The sequence below is a fragment of the Bos grunniens genome, chromosome 12, assembly GCF_055505025.1.
Source record: "Bos grunniens cultivar Pamir isolate PY7600 chromosome 12, Bosgru_T2T1.0, whole genome shotgun sequence".
Lineage (NCBI taxonomy): Eukaryota > Metazoa > Chordata > Mammalia > Artiodactyla > Bovidae > Bos > Bos grunniens.
Genome location: NC_141176.1, coordinates 4,298,768 through 4,315,349, shown reverse-complemented (window position 1 = coordinate 4,315,349; position 16,582 = coordinate 4,298,768).

The window sequence follows — 16,582 nt, the reverse complement described above, 5'->3', positions numbered from 1 at the left end:
TTAATTATAGAAGGAAGCATACCATACGAGGAGTCAGAAACTATATTATCAGTGAAAGAGTTGGTATTTTGGAAATATTATACTATTGCAAAGATTCACTTGCAAATTGAGAGTTTGGCTCAAAATTCTTGATACTAAATTCTTGTGCAGATTAATTCAATAGCATATGATCTCTGTCCAAAAATAGCAAATCAGTCTTATGTCCTTACTATGGTTAATTGGAGAGTAAAATAATAAATAGTCATTCAATTTCCCTATTAATCCAAGGCATTTTTAAATTGACCAATTTAGTGTAAAAAATCCAGGAGTAGAAAATAATTACTAATCATTAAAATGTTAGCAAGTGCACTCTAGAAAAGATGTATTTATCAGCAGCAAAAAGAGAAAAGAATTATATGGTAGCTCTATTTATAATGTTTTGAAGGCTTTCCATACTGCTTTCCATAGTGGCAACACCAATTTACGTTCCCACCAACGGGGTACTGAAGTTCCACTTTCTCCACATGAATATTCCACATGTGGAGAAGCAGCCTAGATGTCCATTGACAGATGAATGGATAAAGAACATGCGGGATATATATACAATGGAATATCAGTTAAAATGGAACAATTTGAGTCAGCTGTAGTGAGATGAATCAACGTAGAGCCTGTTATACAGAGTGAAGTAAGTCAGAAAGAGAAAAACAAATATCATATATTAACGCATATATATGGAATCTAAAAAACAGCACTCAGTGAACTGAGTTCAATTTAGTTAATTTCAGTCACTCAGTCATGTCCAACTCTTTGCGACTCCATGAATCGCAGTATGTCAGGCCTCCCTGTCCATCAACAACTCCTGGATGTCATGTCCATTACCCAAACTCATGTCCATTGAGTCGGTGATGCCATCCAGCCATTTCATCCTCTGTCGTCCCCTTCTCCTCCTGCCCCCAATCCCTCCCAGCATCAGAGTCTTTTCCAATGAGTCAACTCTTCACATCAGGTGGCCAAAGTACTGGAGTTTCAGCTTTAGCATCAGTCCTTCCAATGAACACCCAGGACTGATCTCCTTTAGGATAGACTGGTTGGATCTCCTTGTAGTCCAGGGGACTCTCAACAGTCTTCTCCAATGCCACAGTTCAAAAGCATCAATTCTTCAGTGCTCAGCTTTCTTCACAGTCCAACTCTCACATCCATACATGACCACTGGGAAAATCATAGCCTTGACTAGATGGACCTTTGTTGGCAAAGTAATATATCTGCTTTTTAATATGCTGTCTAGGTTGGTCATAACTTTCCTTCCAAGGAGTAAGCGTCTTTTAATTTCATGGCTGCAATCACCATCTGCAATGATTTTGGAGCCCCAAAAAATAAAGTCTGACACTGTTTCCACTGTTTCCCCATCTATCTGCCATGAAGTGTTGGGGCTGGATGCCATGATCTTAGTTTTCTGAATGTTTAGCTTTAAGCCAACTTTTCCACTCTCCTCTTTCACTTTCATCAAGAGGCTTTTTAGTTCCTCTTCACTTTCTGCCATAAGGGTGGTGTCATCTGCATATCTGAGGTTACTAATATTTCTGCCAGCAATCCTGATTCCAGCTTGTGCTTCTTCCAGCCCAGCGTTTCTCATGATGCAGTCTGTATATAAGTTAAATAATCAGGGTGATAGTATACAGCCTTGACGTACTCCTTTTCCTATTTGGAACCAGTCTGTTGTTCTATGTCCAGTTCTAACTGTTGCTTTCTGACCTGCATACAGGTTTCTCAAGAGACAGGTCAGGTGGGTCTGGTATTCCCATCTCTTTCAGAATTTTCCAGTTTATTGTGACCCACAAAGTCAAAGGCTTTGGCATAGTCAAGAAAGCAGAAATAGATGTTTTCTGGAACTCTTTTGCTTTTTCCATGATTCATCGGAAGTTGGCACTTTGGTCTCTGGTTCCTTTGCCTTTTCTAAAACCAGCTTGATCATGTGGAAGTTCACGGTTCACATATTGCTGAAGCCTGGCTTGGAGAATTTTGTGCATTACTTTGCTAGCGTGTGAGATGAGTGCAATTGTGCGCTAATTTGAGCTTTTTTTGGCATTGCCTTTCTTTGGGATTGGAATGAAAACTGACCTTTTCCAGTCTAGTGGCCACTGCTGAGTTTTCCAAATTTGCTGGCATATTGAGTGTAGCACTTTTACAGCATCATCCTTCACGATTTGAAATAGCTCAATCGGAATTCCATCACCTCCACTAGCTTTGTTCATAGCGATGCTTTCTAAGGCTTACTTGACTTCACATTCTAGAATGTCTGGCTCTAGGTGAGTGATCACACCACTGTGATTATCTGGGTTGAAAAAATGGCACTAACAAACCTATTTGCAGGGAGGGAATGGAGATGCAGATGTAGAGAATGGACTTGTAGACACACTGGGGGAAGGAAAGGGAAGGACAAGTTAAGAAAACAGCATTGACATGTATATAATACCTTGTGTAATATAGATAGCTAGTGGGAAGTTGCTTTATGACACGGGGAGCCCAGCCTGGTGCTCTGTGATGACCTAGAGGAGTGGGATGGGGAAGGGAAAGGAAACTCAAGAGGGAGAGGATATATATACTATATAATATATATATAATTATGATTGATTTGCTTGTTGTATGGCAAAAACCAACACATTGCAAAGCAATTTTCCTCCAATTAAAATATAAATTAAAAAATAAAAATAAGTCATATTTTTTTCATTTGGTGAAGGACATAAAAAAAATAAAAAACATTGAGTCAGTTGTAGTGAGGTGGACGAACCTAGAGACTGTGATACCAAATGAAGTCAGAATGCAAAAATAAATATCATATATTGACTCATATATATGCCTTTTATTTTTTGACAATAGTCATCAATACATGTATGAAGTGATATCTCATTATAGTTTGTTTTTCACTGACCTGATCATTAGTGACGTTTAGAAATTTTTAATATATCTATTGCAATTTGTATATCCTCTATGGAGAAACATCAGAGAAGGTAATGGCACCCCACTCCAGTACTCTTGCCTGGAAAATCCCGTGGACAGAGGAGCCTGGTGGGCTGCAGTCCATGGGGTCGCTAAGAGTCGGACACGACTGAGCAACTTCACTTTCACTTTTATGCATTGGAGAAGGAAATGGCAACCCACTCCAGTATTCTCGCCTGGAGAATCCCAAGGACAGGGGAGCCTGGTGGGCTGCCGTCTCTGGGGTCATACAGAGTCGGACACGACTGAAGTGACTTAGCAGCAGCATGGAGAAACATCTGTTCAAGCTCTTAGCCTATTTTTTCACCTTTATTGAGATATAATTGACATATAATATGTATAAAATTAAGCAGCACAGTGTGATGACATGGTTCATGTATATGTTGGGAAATTATTACCACAATAATATTAGTTAATATATCCATTATTTCATATAATAAACCTTTTTTTTTTCACTTGTGGTGAGAATATTTAACATCCACTGTCTTAGCAACAACCAACTGTGTAAGACAAGACTGTTAATGATAGCCTCCACATTTTACATTGTGAGCATGTGTGGTCAATTGCTTCAGTGTGTCCAACTTTTTGTGATCTTATGTACTGTAGCCCACCAGGCTCCTCGGTAACATTATATATTACACCCCCAGAAATTGTTTATCCTGAAACTGCAAATTTATCCACTACTCTTTGTTTGAAATCTTTGGATTTTTTTTTTTCAGATTCCACATAAAAGTGAGATCATACGTTATTTCAGAATGCAGTCTCTATGACTTATTTAGCTTACAAATGCAGAATTTCCTTATTTTTATAGTTGAATGATAAATATCCATTATATGTTGCTATGTATATTACATTACTGGACTTCCCAGGTGGCTCAGTGGTGAAAAGTGCCCCTACCAATGCAGTGGATACATATTTGAACCCTGGGTTGGGAAGATCCCCTGGAGGAGGAAATGGCAACCCATTCCAGTTTTCTTGCTGGGATAATCCCATGGACAGAGGATCCTAGCAGGCTACAGTCCATGGGGTCACAAAGAGTCAGACACAGCTGAGCAACTGAGCATGCACACACACACATACATATATTATATACATTAAATATACATTTTATATAAATATAAATTATATATATGGTTCACTTTGAACAACACAGATTTGAACTGCATAGATCCACTTATCAGTGGATTCTAAAATAAATAAATAAATACTACAGTACTACCACAAGATCTGTGGTTGGTTGAATCTCCAGATGCATAACTATGGGTACTGAAGGATGACTTTAAAGTCATCCTAAAAGATACAGATTTTTAAATTGGGCAGGGAAGTGAGTGCCCTCAATGCCTGCATTATTTAAGGGTTTCACATGCATAAAATATGCTTTCTTTATTCATTCTGAAATAATTGGGCACTTGGGTTGTTTCCACATCTTGGCTATTGTGAACAATACTGTAATGAATACAGCAGCACAGATATCTCTTGGAGTAGTTATTTCTTTTTGGGGTATATATACCCAGATATTGGATTGCTGGATTATATTGTAGCTTTATTTTATTACTTATTGAGGAAAATTCATATTATTTTCCTTAGTGACTCTACTTTACATTTCCATCAACAATGCACAAAGATGTCCTTTTCCCAACATCCATACCAGCACTTGTTCTCTCCTGTCCCCTTGATAATGGCTATTCTAACAGGCCTAATGAACTTAAAGATATATATTCATGTCACTTATTCATTTTTAATTGAATTATTTGCTTATTTTTCCCTATTGAGTTGTAAGAGTTCCTTATGTAGTTGGAACATTAACTCTTTATCAGAATATGGATTAGAAATATCTTCTCCCATTTCATTGCTTGCCTTTTCATTTTTCTTAATTGTTTCTTTTGATATGTAGAATCTTTTTCATTTGGTGAAGTTTCCTCTGGTGATTTGTGCTTTCTATATCATATCCAAAACATGTTTGGCAAAGCCAATGTCAAAGAGTTTTTCCCATATATATTTATCTAAGAGTTTTACTGTTTTGAGTCTTATATTTACTCTCAAGTTGATTTTTGAGTGGAGTAAGATTAGGATCGAATTTCATTCTTTTCATGTGATTATTCAGTTTTCCCAAGAACCTTTTTTGAAGAACATATCCTTTCCCATTGAGCATTTGTGACACCCTTGTTGAATATCAGTCAACTGTAATGCATTGGTTTATTTCTGGGTTTTATATTTGTTCTTTTTTTTTTTTTTTGGTATATCTATCTTTATATCAATACTGTGCTGCATGTGCTAAGTAGCTTCAGTTGTATCTGACTCTATGCGACTCTATGGACTGCAGCCTTCCAGGTTCCTCTCTCTGTGGGATACTCCAGCAAGAATACTGGAGGGGGTTGCCATTTCCTTCTCCAGGGGATCTTCCCAACCCAGGGAACCCATATCTTTTTGTCTCCTGCGTTGGCAAGCAGATTCTTTATCACCAGTGCCACACTGACTTAATTACTGTAGCTTTATAGTATGTTTTGAAAACAGAAAGTATAAAGCCTTTAGTTTTGTTCTTCTTTCTCAAGGTTGCTTGGCTATCCAAAGTCCTCTGTGATTTCATATGATTTTATAACTGTTTTTGATCCAGAAACCCCAATTCTGGATATTTCTCCAAAAGAGTAGAAGTCAAAATCTTAAGAAGATATTGGTACTCTTATTTTGTTGCAGCACTCTTTATAACAGATAAGATGTAGAAACAAGCTAAATGCCTAGAGATGGATGAATAGATAAAGAAAATGTGCTATATACAAACAATGGGACACTATTCGCTTTTTAAAAGGAAGAAATGCTGCAGTTTGTAACAACATGGATGAACCTTGTTGACATTATGCTAAGTGAAATAATCCAGTCACAGAAGTATGAATATTGTTTGATTTGATTTAAAGAGGTATATAAAATAGAAAAAGTCATAGAAACAGAAAGTAGAATGGTGGTTACCAGGGGATAGGAAGCTGGGACAAAGGAGTGTTATTCAAGATGAATACTTTGTTCCAGGGAGCAAGATAGAAGCAAGATGGAAGAGTGGAAGGACGTGCGCTCATCTTCTCCTGCAAAACTCCAAAACTGCAACTCTCAGCTGAACAACCATTGACAGGAGAATGTTGGATCCCACCAAAAAAAGATACCTCCTTCCCTCCAGGAAGATGGTAGGAGGGGTGAAATTGCATTTAGAATCAAACTTCATACCCACCAGAGATGCTCGGAGGGCTCAAACAAAACCTTGTGCACACCAGGACCCAGAGACCCCACAGAGACTGAGCCAGACCTGACTTTGAGTGTTTGAATGTCTCCTGCGGAGGTACAGGTGACCTGCTGTAGGGCAGGGACTCTGGGTGCAGCAGACCTGGGTCTCAAACAGCCTGTGGCATGAGCCCTCTTGGAGGAGGTCACCATTTACCCCATCATAGAGCCACTGAGCAGATGACCTAAAAACTGCAGAACAGCTATATCAAATAAATTATTGCACTGTTAAGAAAGTTCTAGGACCCACAGCAGATTTCCCAACCTGGAGATCTGGCAAAGGGACTGAGAATCCCCAGTGAATTTGACTTTAGAAGCCAATGGGATTTGATTACAGAACTTACACAGGACTGAGAAAACAGACTATTGGAGGGCACAAACAAAACCTTGTGAGCACCAGGAGGCAGGAAAAAGGAGCAGTGACTCCACAAGAGACTGACCCAGACTTGTCTTTGAGTGTCCAGGAGTCTTGGGTGGAAGCTTATGTCAGCAGTGGCCTGCTGCAGGGTCTGGGGCACTGAGTGTGGCAACTAGTGCATGAGATCTTTTGAAGGAGGTCGCCATTATCTTCACTACCTCCACCACAGTTTGTTCTTAGGTCAAACAGGGAGCCCCACCCATCAACAGAAAATTGGATTAAAGATTTACTGAGCATGGCCCCACCCATCAGAACAAGACCCAGATTCCCCCTCAGTCAGTCTATCCCATCAGGAAGCTTCCATATGCCTCTTATCCTTATCCATCAGAGGGCAGGCAGAAAGAAAACCACAATCTAATTTCACACAGAAAACTAATCAAGCTGACCATATGGACACAGCCTTGTCTAACTCAATTAAGCTATGAGCCATGCCATGTTGGGCCACCAAAGATGGATGGCTCAAAGTGGAGAGTTCTGACAAAATGTGGTCCATTGGAGAAGGGAATGGCAAACCACATCAGTATTCTTGCCTTGAGAATCCCATGAACAGTATGAAAAGGCAAAAAGATAATACTGAAAGATAAACTCCCTAGGTGAGTAGGTGCCCAATATGCTACTGGAGAAGAGTGGAGAAATAACTCCAGAAAGAAAGAATACATGAAACCAAGTGGAAACAATGCACAGTTATTGATGTGACTAGTGATGGAAGTGAAGTTTGATACTGTAAGAACAATACTGCATAGGAACCTGGAATGTTAGGTCTGGGAATCAAGGTAAATTGCAAGTGGTCAAACAGGAGATGGCAAGAGTGAACAATGACATTTTAGGAATCAGTGAATTAAAATGGACTGGAATGGGTGAATTTAACTCAGATGACCATTATATCTATCACTGTGGGCAGGAATCCCTTAGAAGAAATGGAGTAGTCAATCATAGTCAACAAAAGAGTCCAAAACCCAGCGGTTGGGTGCAATCTCAAAAACAACAGAATCATCTCTGTTCGTTTCCAAGGTAAGCCATTCAATATCATGGTAATCCAAGTCTATGTCCCAACCATTAATGCTGAAGAAGCTGAAGCTGAATGATTCTATGACGACCTACAAGACCTTCTAGAACTAACACCTGAAAAAGATGCCCTTTTCATCATGGGGACAGGAATGCAAAAATAGGAAGTTAAGAGATACCTGGAGTAACAGGCAAATTTGGCCTTGGAGTATGAAATTAAGCAGGGAAAAGGCTAACAGAGTTTTGCCAAAAGAATCCACTGGTCATAGTAAACACCTTCTTCCCACAACATAAGAGAGGACTCTACACATGAACATCACCAGAGGGTCAATACTAAAATCAGACTGCTTATATTCTTTGCAGCCAAAGATAGAAAGCTCTATATAGTCAGCAAAAAACAAGACTGGGAGCTGACTGTGGCTCAGATCATGAACTCCTAATTGCCAAATTGGACTTAAATAGAAGTAAATAGGGAAAACCATTAGACCATTCAGGTATGACCTAAATCAAATCCCTTGTGATTATACAGTGGAAGTGACAAGTAGATTCAAGTGATTAGATCTGATAGACAGAATACCTGAAGAACTATGGATGGAGGTTTTTGACATTGTACAGGAGGCAGAGATCAAGACCATCCCAAAGAAAAAGAAATGTAAACTGGCAAAATGGTTTTCTGAAGAGGCCTTACAAATAGCCAAGAAAAGAAGAGAAGGGAAAGGCAAAGAAGAAAAGGAAAGATGTATCTATTTGAATGCAGAGTTCTAAAGAATAGCAAGGAGAGATAAGAAGCCTTCTTCAGTGATCAAATGAAAGAAATAAAGGAAAGCAATAGAAAGGGAAAAACTAGAGATGTCTTAAAGAAAATCAGAGATACAACAGGAAACTTCAGGCAAAGATGGGCACAATAAAGGACAGAAATGGTATGGACCTAACAGAAGCAGAAGATATTGAGAAGAGGTGGCAAGAATATATAGTAGAATTATACAGAAAAGATCTTCATCACCCAGATAACCACAATGGGGTGACCACTCACCTACAGCCAGACTTCCTGGAACATGCAGTAAAATAGGCCTTAGGAAGTATCACTAAGAAACAAAGCTAGTGGAAGTGATGGGAATTCCAGCTGAGTTATTTCAAATCCTAAAAGATAAGGTTTTGAAAGTGCTTCACTCAATATACCAGCAAATTTGGAAATCCCAGCAGTGGCCACAGGACTGGAAAATGTCAGTTTCCATTCCAATCCCAAAGAAACACAATGCCAAAGAATGTTCAAACTACCTCACAATTGCACTCATCTCACACACTAGTAAAGTAATGCTCAAAATTTTCCAAGCCAGGCTTCAACAGGATGTGAACTATGAACTTCCAAATATGCAAGCAAGATTTATAAAAGACAGAGGAACCAGAGATCAAATTTCCAACATTCTCTGGATCATCAAAAAAGCAAGAGAGTTCCAAAAAAAATCTACTTCTACTTTATTTTTATTTATTTATTTATTTATTTTAATTAGAGGCTAATTACTTTACAATATTGTATTGGTTTTGACATACATCAACATGAATCCGCGACGGGTGTACATGTGTTCCCAATCCTGAACTCCCCTCCGACCTCCCTCCCCATACCATCCCTCTGGGTCATCCCAGTGCACCAGCCCCAAGCATCCTGCATCCTGCATCCTGCATCCTGCATCAAACCTGGACTGGCAATTCGTTTCTTATATGATACTATATGTTTCAATGCCATTCTCCCAAATCATCCCCACCCCCTCTCCCACAGAGTCCAAAAAACTGTTCTATACATTTGTGTCTCTTTTGCTGTCTCACATACATAGTTATCATTACCATCTTTCTAAATTCCATATATATGCGTTAGTATACTGTATTGGTGTTTTTCTTTCTGGCTTACTTCACGCTGTATAATCGGCTCCAGTTTCAACCACCTCATTAGAACCGATTCAAATGCATTCTTTTTAATGGCTGAGTAATACTCCATTGTGTATATGTACCATGGCTTTCTTATCCATTCATCTGCTGATGGACATCTAGGTTTCTTCCATGTCCTGGCTATTATAAACAGTGCTGCAATGAACATTGGGGTACACGTGTCTCTTTCAAATCTGGTTTCCTCGGTGTGTATGCCCAGCAGTGGGATTGCTGGGTCATATGGCATTCTGTTTCCAATTTTTTAAGGAATCTCCACACTGTTCTCCATAGTGGCTGTACTAGTTTGCATTCCCACCAACAGTGTAAGAGGGTTCCCTTTTGTCCACACTGTCTCCAGCATTTATTGCTTGTAGACTTTTGGATTGCAGCCATTCTGACTGGTGTGAAATGGTACCTCATTGTGGTTTTGATTTGCATTGCTCTGATAATGAGTGATGTTGAGCATCTTTTTATGTGTTTGTTAGCCATCTATATGTCTTCTTTGGAGAAATGTCTATTTAGTTCTTTGGCCCATTTTTTGATTAGGTCATTTATTTTTCTGGAATTGAGCTGCAGGAGTTGCTTATATATTTTTGAGATCAGTTGTTTGTCAGTTGCTTCATTTGCTATTATGTTCTCCCATTCTGAAGGCTGTCTTTTCACCTTTCTTATAGTTTCTTTTGTTGTGCAGAAACTTTTAATTTTAATTAAATTCCATTTGTTTATTTTTGCTTTTATTTCCAATATTCTGGGAGGTGGGTCATAGAGGATCCTGCTGTGATTTATGTCGAAGAGAGTTTTGCCTATGTTCTCCTCTAGGAGTTTTATAGTTTCTGGTCTTATGTTTAGATCTTTGATCCATTTTGAGTTTATTTTTGTGTATGGTGTTAGAAAGTGTTCCAGTTGCATTCTTTTACAAGTGGTTGACCTGTCAACACACAGAAATCCCTTGCATTACTATACACTAATAATGAGAAAATAGAAAGAGAAATTAAGGAAACAATCCCATTCACCATTGCAATGAAAATAATAAAATACTTAGGAATATATCTACCTAAAGAAACTAAAGTCATATATGTAGAAAACTATAAAACACTGGTAAAAGAAATCAAAGAGGACACTAATAGATGGAGAAATATACCATGTTCATGGATTGGAAGAATCAATATAGTGAAAATGAGTATACTACCCAAAGCAATCTATAGATTCAATGCAATCCCTATCAAGCTACCAACGGTATTTTTCACAGAGCTAGAACAAATAATTTCACAATTTGTATGGAAATACAAAAAACTTTGAATAGCCAAAGCAATCTTGAGAAAGAAGAATGGAAGTGGAGGAATCAACCTGCCTGACTTCAGGCTGTACTACAAAGCCACAGTCATCAAGACAGTATGGTACTGGCACAAAGACAGAAATATAGATCAATGGAACAAAAATTGAAAGCCCAGAGATAAACCCATGCACCTATGAACATCTTATCTTTGACAAAGGAGGTGAGAATATACAATGGAGAAAAGACAATCTCTTTAACAAGTTGTGCTGGGAAAAGTGGTCAACCACTTGTAAAAGAATGAAACTGGAACATTTTCTACTTCTACTTTATTAACTATGCCAAAGCCTGTGACTGTGTGGATCTCAGCAAAATGCAGAAAATTCTTAAAATTATGAGAATACCAGATCACTTTACCTGCCTCCTGAGAAATCTGTATGCAAGTCAAGGAGCAACAGTTAGAACTGGACATGGAACAACTGAGTGGTTCCAAATTGGGAAAGGAGTACGTCAAGGCTGTATATTGTCACCCTGCTTATTTAATTTATATGCAGAGCACATCATGTGAAATGCCAGGCTGGATGAAGCACAAGCTGGAATCAAGATTACTGGGAGAAATAAAAATAACCTCAGATATACAGATGACACTACCCTTATGGCAGAAAGCAAAGAAAAAATAAAGAACCTCTTGATGAAAGTATAGGAGGAGAGTGAAAATTTTGACTTAAAACTCAACTTTCAAAAAACTAAGGTCATGGCATCTGGTCCCATCACTTCCGCAAATAAATGGGGAAACAGTGGAAACAGTGAAAAACTTTATTTTCTTGGGCTCCCAAGTCACTGCAGATGGTGACTGTAGCCATGAAATTAAAGATGCTTTTTCCTTGAAAGAAAAGCTATGACAACCTAGACAGTTTATTAAATATCAGATACATTAGTTTGCCAACAAAGGTCCATCTAGTCAGAGCTATGATTTTTCTAGTAGTCAGCTATGGATGTGAGAGCTGGATCATAAAGAAAGCTGAGCTCCAAAGAACTGATGCTTTTGAACTGTGGTGTTGGAGAAGAACCTTGAGAGTCCCTTGGACTGCAAGGAGATCAAACCCATCAATCCTAAAGAAAATCAGTCCTGTATATTCATTGGAAGGACTGATACTGAAGCTGAAACTCCAATACTTTGGCCCCTTGATGCAAAGAACTGGTCATTTGAAAAGACACTGATGCTGGGAAAGATTGAAGGGAGGAAGAGAAAGGGACGACAGAGGATAAGATGGTTGGATGGCATCACCAACTCGATGGACATGAGGTTGAGCAAGATCTGGGGGTTGGTAATGGACGGGGAAGACTGACGTGCTGCAGCCCATGGAGTAACGAAGAGTTGGACAGGACTGATTGAACTAAACTGAATTGAATATTGTTCTAAAGATATACTCTAAAACACTGTGTCTATTGTTAGCAATACTGTTTGTCACACTTAAAAATCTGTTAAGAGCATAGTTCTCATGTCACGTGTGTTCAAGGCTATAAAATAAAAATTAAAAACCTTAGAAGGGATTTTGATTCAGTGTTGAGGTTAAATTATAGGAGAAATTTTTCTGATCCAAGGAACTCTAAATGATACTGCTAATATATTTTAAATAGTATATAATAAAGGAAGAGAAAAAAATGCTTATATGAAAGGCTAGAAATAACTTTGTAGTAGTTTTTGAAATGCCATGCTGTCACTATATATGAACCTCTCATTAAATTTACTAGAAGTAGGGTTTTCTTTTCTTTTTTTCTCAAAGTAGCTAATAAACTGCAAAAGCTCTGAACAATAATTTAAGTCATTGTTTGTAATTTGTAAATATAATAAAGTGCCATTACCAGAGTTGCCTACCAAAACAGAAACTTACTGTTATTATTCATCCAATAGCCAATTATTCTCTATTCCTCATCCAAACAAGAATATGGTTAAAATCTAAGTAACTTAAATATAATTTTTCTAAGTTTACATGAAAAAACAATGTTGAAAAGTACAATATTATAATCACCAGTATATCCATCATCCACATTTAACCCTTGTTAAAATTTTGTCTTATTTACAACCCATTTGCTCTTTATATTTACTATAGATATGCATATATATAGGTATGTTATATGTATACATATATTTATATATGCAGTATATATTATATATAATAGATAAATATATACAAATTTAAACCACAAATCTTACTCCTACAAAAACAACAATAATAAAATTCCAGCATATTTGTTTCTGGAGGGAGTTGAGTTGATTTAGAATGGGGGGAAGAAAAGCCTTTCTATCATGGATGTTGTCATGTGCAAGAGTGATCTAAATGTCAGAAGTATAGGTTGGCCAATGTAGCTAGCTTAAAGTTATGACCATGGTTATGGCAAGCAGAAGACTGGTGGAGTAGTAAAGAGTTTTAAGAGGGAGATAAGTTTAATAAGTTCCCACATATGTTTGTCAGCCTGGAAGAATGCATACATGCTCAAGAAGGTGCACAAGCTCAGTAAAGATTGAAGAGGGCCCTTTATACATATATCTGCCTGAATATGAGGACTTGTGCACATGCAAAGCAGACCTGGGGAATCTTGTTGAAAGTAAGAGTTGAGGAAGAGTTTTAAATATACTGATTTTGAATGTGTTCCCAAACCCACATATATCTATTTTTGAAAGGTGGAGATTTTACTTGGGCATGGTGCTTGCTTCCAACCTCTGGCCAATTATTTGCTTACCATTAAGCCATATTGACACAAGGTAACATCTAGAAATCCAAAAGTAAAGATTTTCTAGTGTTTAAAAGAGCCTGAATGGAGACATTAGAAGTTACACACTGCCAGAAGAATAGATATCACAGATTTATGCCAGACAGGTTACTGAACAAGCAGATAAACACTCAAAAGCATCAATTACAAGCACTAAGAGAGAAAAAAAATCAGTAGATATTTGTTACAATACCTAACTTTTACTAGAAATTATGACATGAAATAAACATGAAAATATGATCCATACTCGGGGGGAAAAAAAAAAGAAGTCATAGAGTATATCTGAAAGGCTTAATCCTGAACTTTGCAAAAAGTAATTTTATAATAGCTGTTATAAATATATTTAAAAATATGTAAGTAAACCATGTTTAAAATTTAAGGGAGGTAAGGACAATAATGATTCATTAAAATAATGAATATCAATACAGAGAAAATTATTACAAAAAGTAGCAAACTTCTAGCGACTGAACTGAATTTAACTCCTCTTGAGTGTGAGTAGACTTTGTGAATATTATAGAATATTCTTGATTAAGCTACATTATATAGCAAAGGTGATGGAACAAGAACTGTTATGATTGCATTGTGTTATTTTAAAACTCCATCTGTCTACTAGAGAGAGGTTTTCTAGATTTTTGCAGTTTTCTCAGCATCAGGGATATTTCCAATGAGTCAGCTGTTCATATCAGATGACCAAAATACTGAAGTTTCAGCTTCAGTATCAGTCCTTCCAATGAGTACTCCAAGTTCATTTCCCTTAAGATTGATGGGTTTGATCTTTCTGTCCAATGGACTCTGCAGCATCAGAGTCTTCTCCAGCACAAGAGTTCAAAGGCATTGATTATCTGGTGCTCTGCCTTCTTTACAGTCCAGCTCTCACAACCAAATGAGACCACTGGGAAGACCATAATCTTGACTCTGTGGACCTTTGTTGGCAGAGTTAAGTGCCTATTCAATTCTACAATTGGAGTGGTATCATCCATGTATCTGAGGTTGCTGATATTTCTTCCACCTATCTTTATTCCAGCTTGTAACTCATCTAGCCCAGCATTTCTCTTGATGTGCTCAACATGTAAATTAAACAAACAGAATGACTATAGATAGTCCTGTCGTAATCAGTTGTTCCATACAGGGTTCTGACTATTGCTTCTTGATCCACATACAGGTTTCTCAGGAGACAGGTTAGAGGGTCTGGTATTCCCATCTCTTTAACAGCTTTCCACAGTTTACTATGATCCACACAGTCAAAGGTTTTGGCGTAGTTGATGAAACAGAGGTAGATGTTTTTCTGAAATTCCCTAGCTTTCTTGGTGATACAGTGAATGTTGGCGATTTGATCTCTGGTTCCTATTCCTTTTCTAAACCCAGCTTGCACATCTGGAAGTTCTTGGTTCACATAACACTGAAGCCTACTAAGAATACTATGGTACAAAACAAGCACCATTTCTACCAATATTCCATACATATTAAGAGTACTTACACATGTATTTTAATCATTTTTATAAAAGATAAAAGCATATAGTACAAATATGCTTTACTATTATTTATGTTTTCTGCTGCCCCCAAAACATTTCAACCAAGACATAGAGTAGTGTGATTTTTATAGACATAGTATTTGCTTTGAAGACCATTTACTTGTTACAAAAGTACACAATTTTAATTATTAAAATAATCCATATAAGCAACACTATTTAAAGGAATATCTGAGTCTTATTACCCAAAATGATTTTTTTTCTAATTTCTATATATTTGGATAATTTTATTTAATTTTTAGAATACTATTTATTTTTGTCACATACAGATAATGATAATATAACAGTTGCAAGAGATTTAAAAGGAATTATGTGAAAGAAGCTTTATAACATTTATCCTATACAAAGGATAGCTAAAAATGTTTCATATAATTTATATAAAAATAGATGATGTGGAATAAGAATTCTAGTATCATTAAACATTAAGATAATATCATTATCTCAGGAATTTATTCCACATCTCAATAATTTCCATCTGATTGCAAGAATCCATAGGAATTATAAATGAGTTCCCCATTTCTTTATGTTTCTAACAAATTGGAAACATCATATTAGAATTCAGTCTTTTTTCTCGCCATGACTTTTAGTATTTAGTTTCCATTTGAACAACCAATGCATTTGTCTAAATCACCAGGGTGCCTAACTCTGAGAGGAAGTAGAGGCATGCACACACTAACTTTTATGTCATCTTGTCATGCTGAAGTATCTCAAGGTGCTTTGCAATAACATTAAACTTAAAAAACTTATCTCGCCTGCTGAGTTAATTAGTTAAATCAGATAAGTGGCAATGACAACAAACACATCTTGCACTCAGGCTTAACCCTGGAGCCAGTATCCATAGACATGGAGGAGTCCCTTGAAACAGGTGCCTTGTAGCTCAAATGGAGACCACCTGCTGAGACATATTTTAGCAGAGAAGATGTAAGGAGACTTGCTTTTGTTGACTTGAACTTTTGAACAGTGAAAAGAATCCCTAGTCCAAGAAGGCAAGCCTGTGCTTTTGATGAGCTCTGTGAGATAAAGTTATTTTAGTGTGAGATATAAAATTTTTCAGTGTGACACTATAACAAGCCTTACACACAATGATGTACGTTCTTAATAATTGGCAGTTACTGTGTTTTGAATTGGTCATAATCCATTAAATAAATGAACTAGGTTATCCAAGAAGAAAATGTTATATGTTTTACACTTTATAAAAAAATGACCAAGACACTGACTGAAACCATCCAAAGAGAGGTAACGCTATTTCCTTCTGGTTAAGAGCAGACATAGTCACCAGATTGAACTCAATAAAGCACAATTCAAATTGCTTAACCTCAATAATGTTACTACTGTTGAAAACTCTAGGAAGCCATAGAACCAGCTTCTGTCAAGGAACAGAATTTCAGAATGAGTGTTTAACATTCTTACAATCCC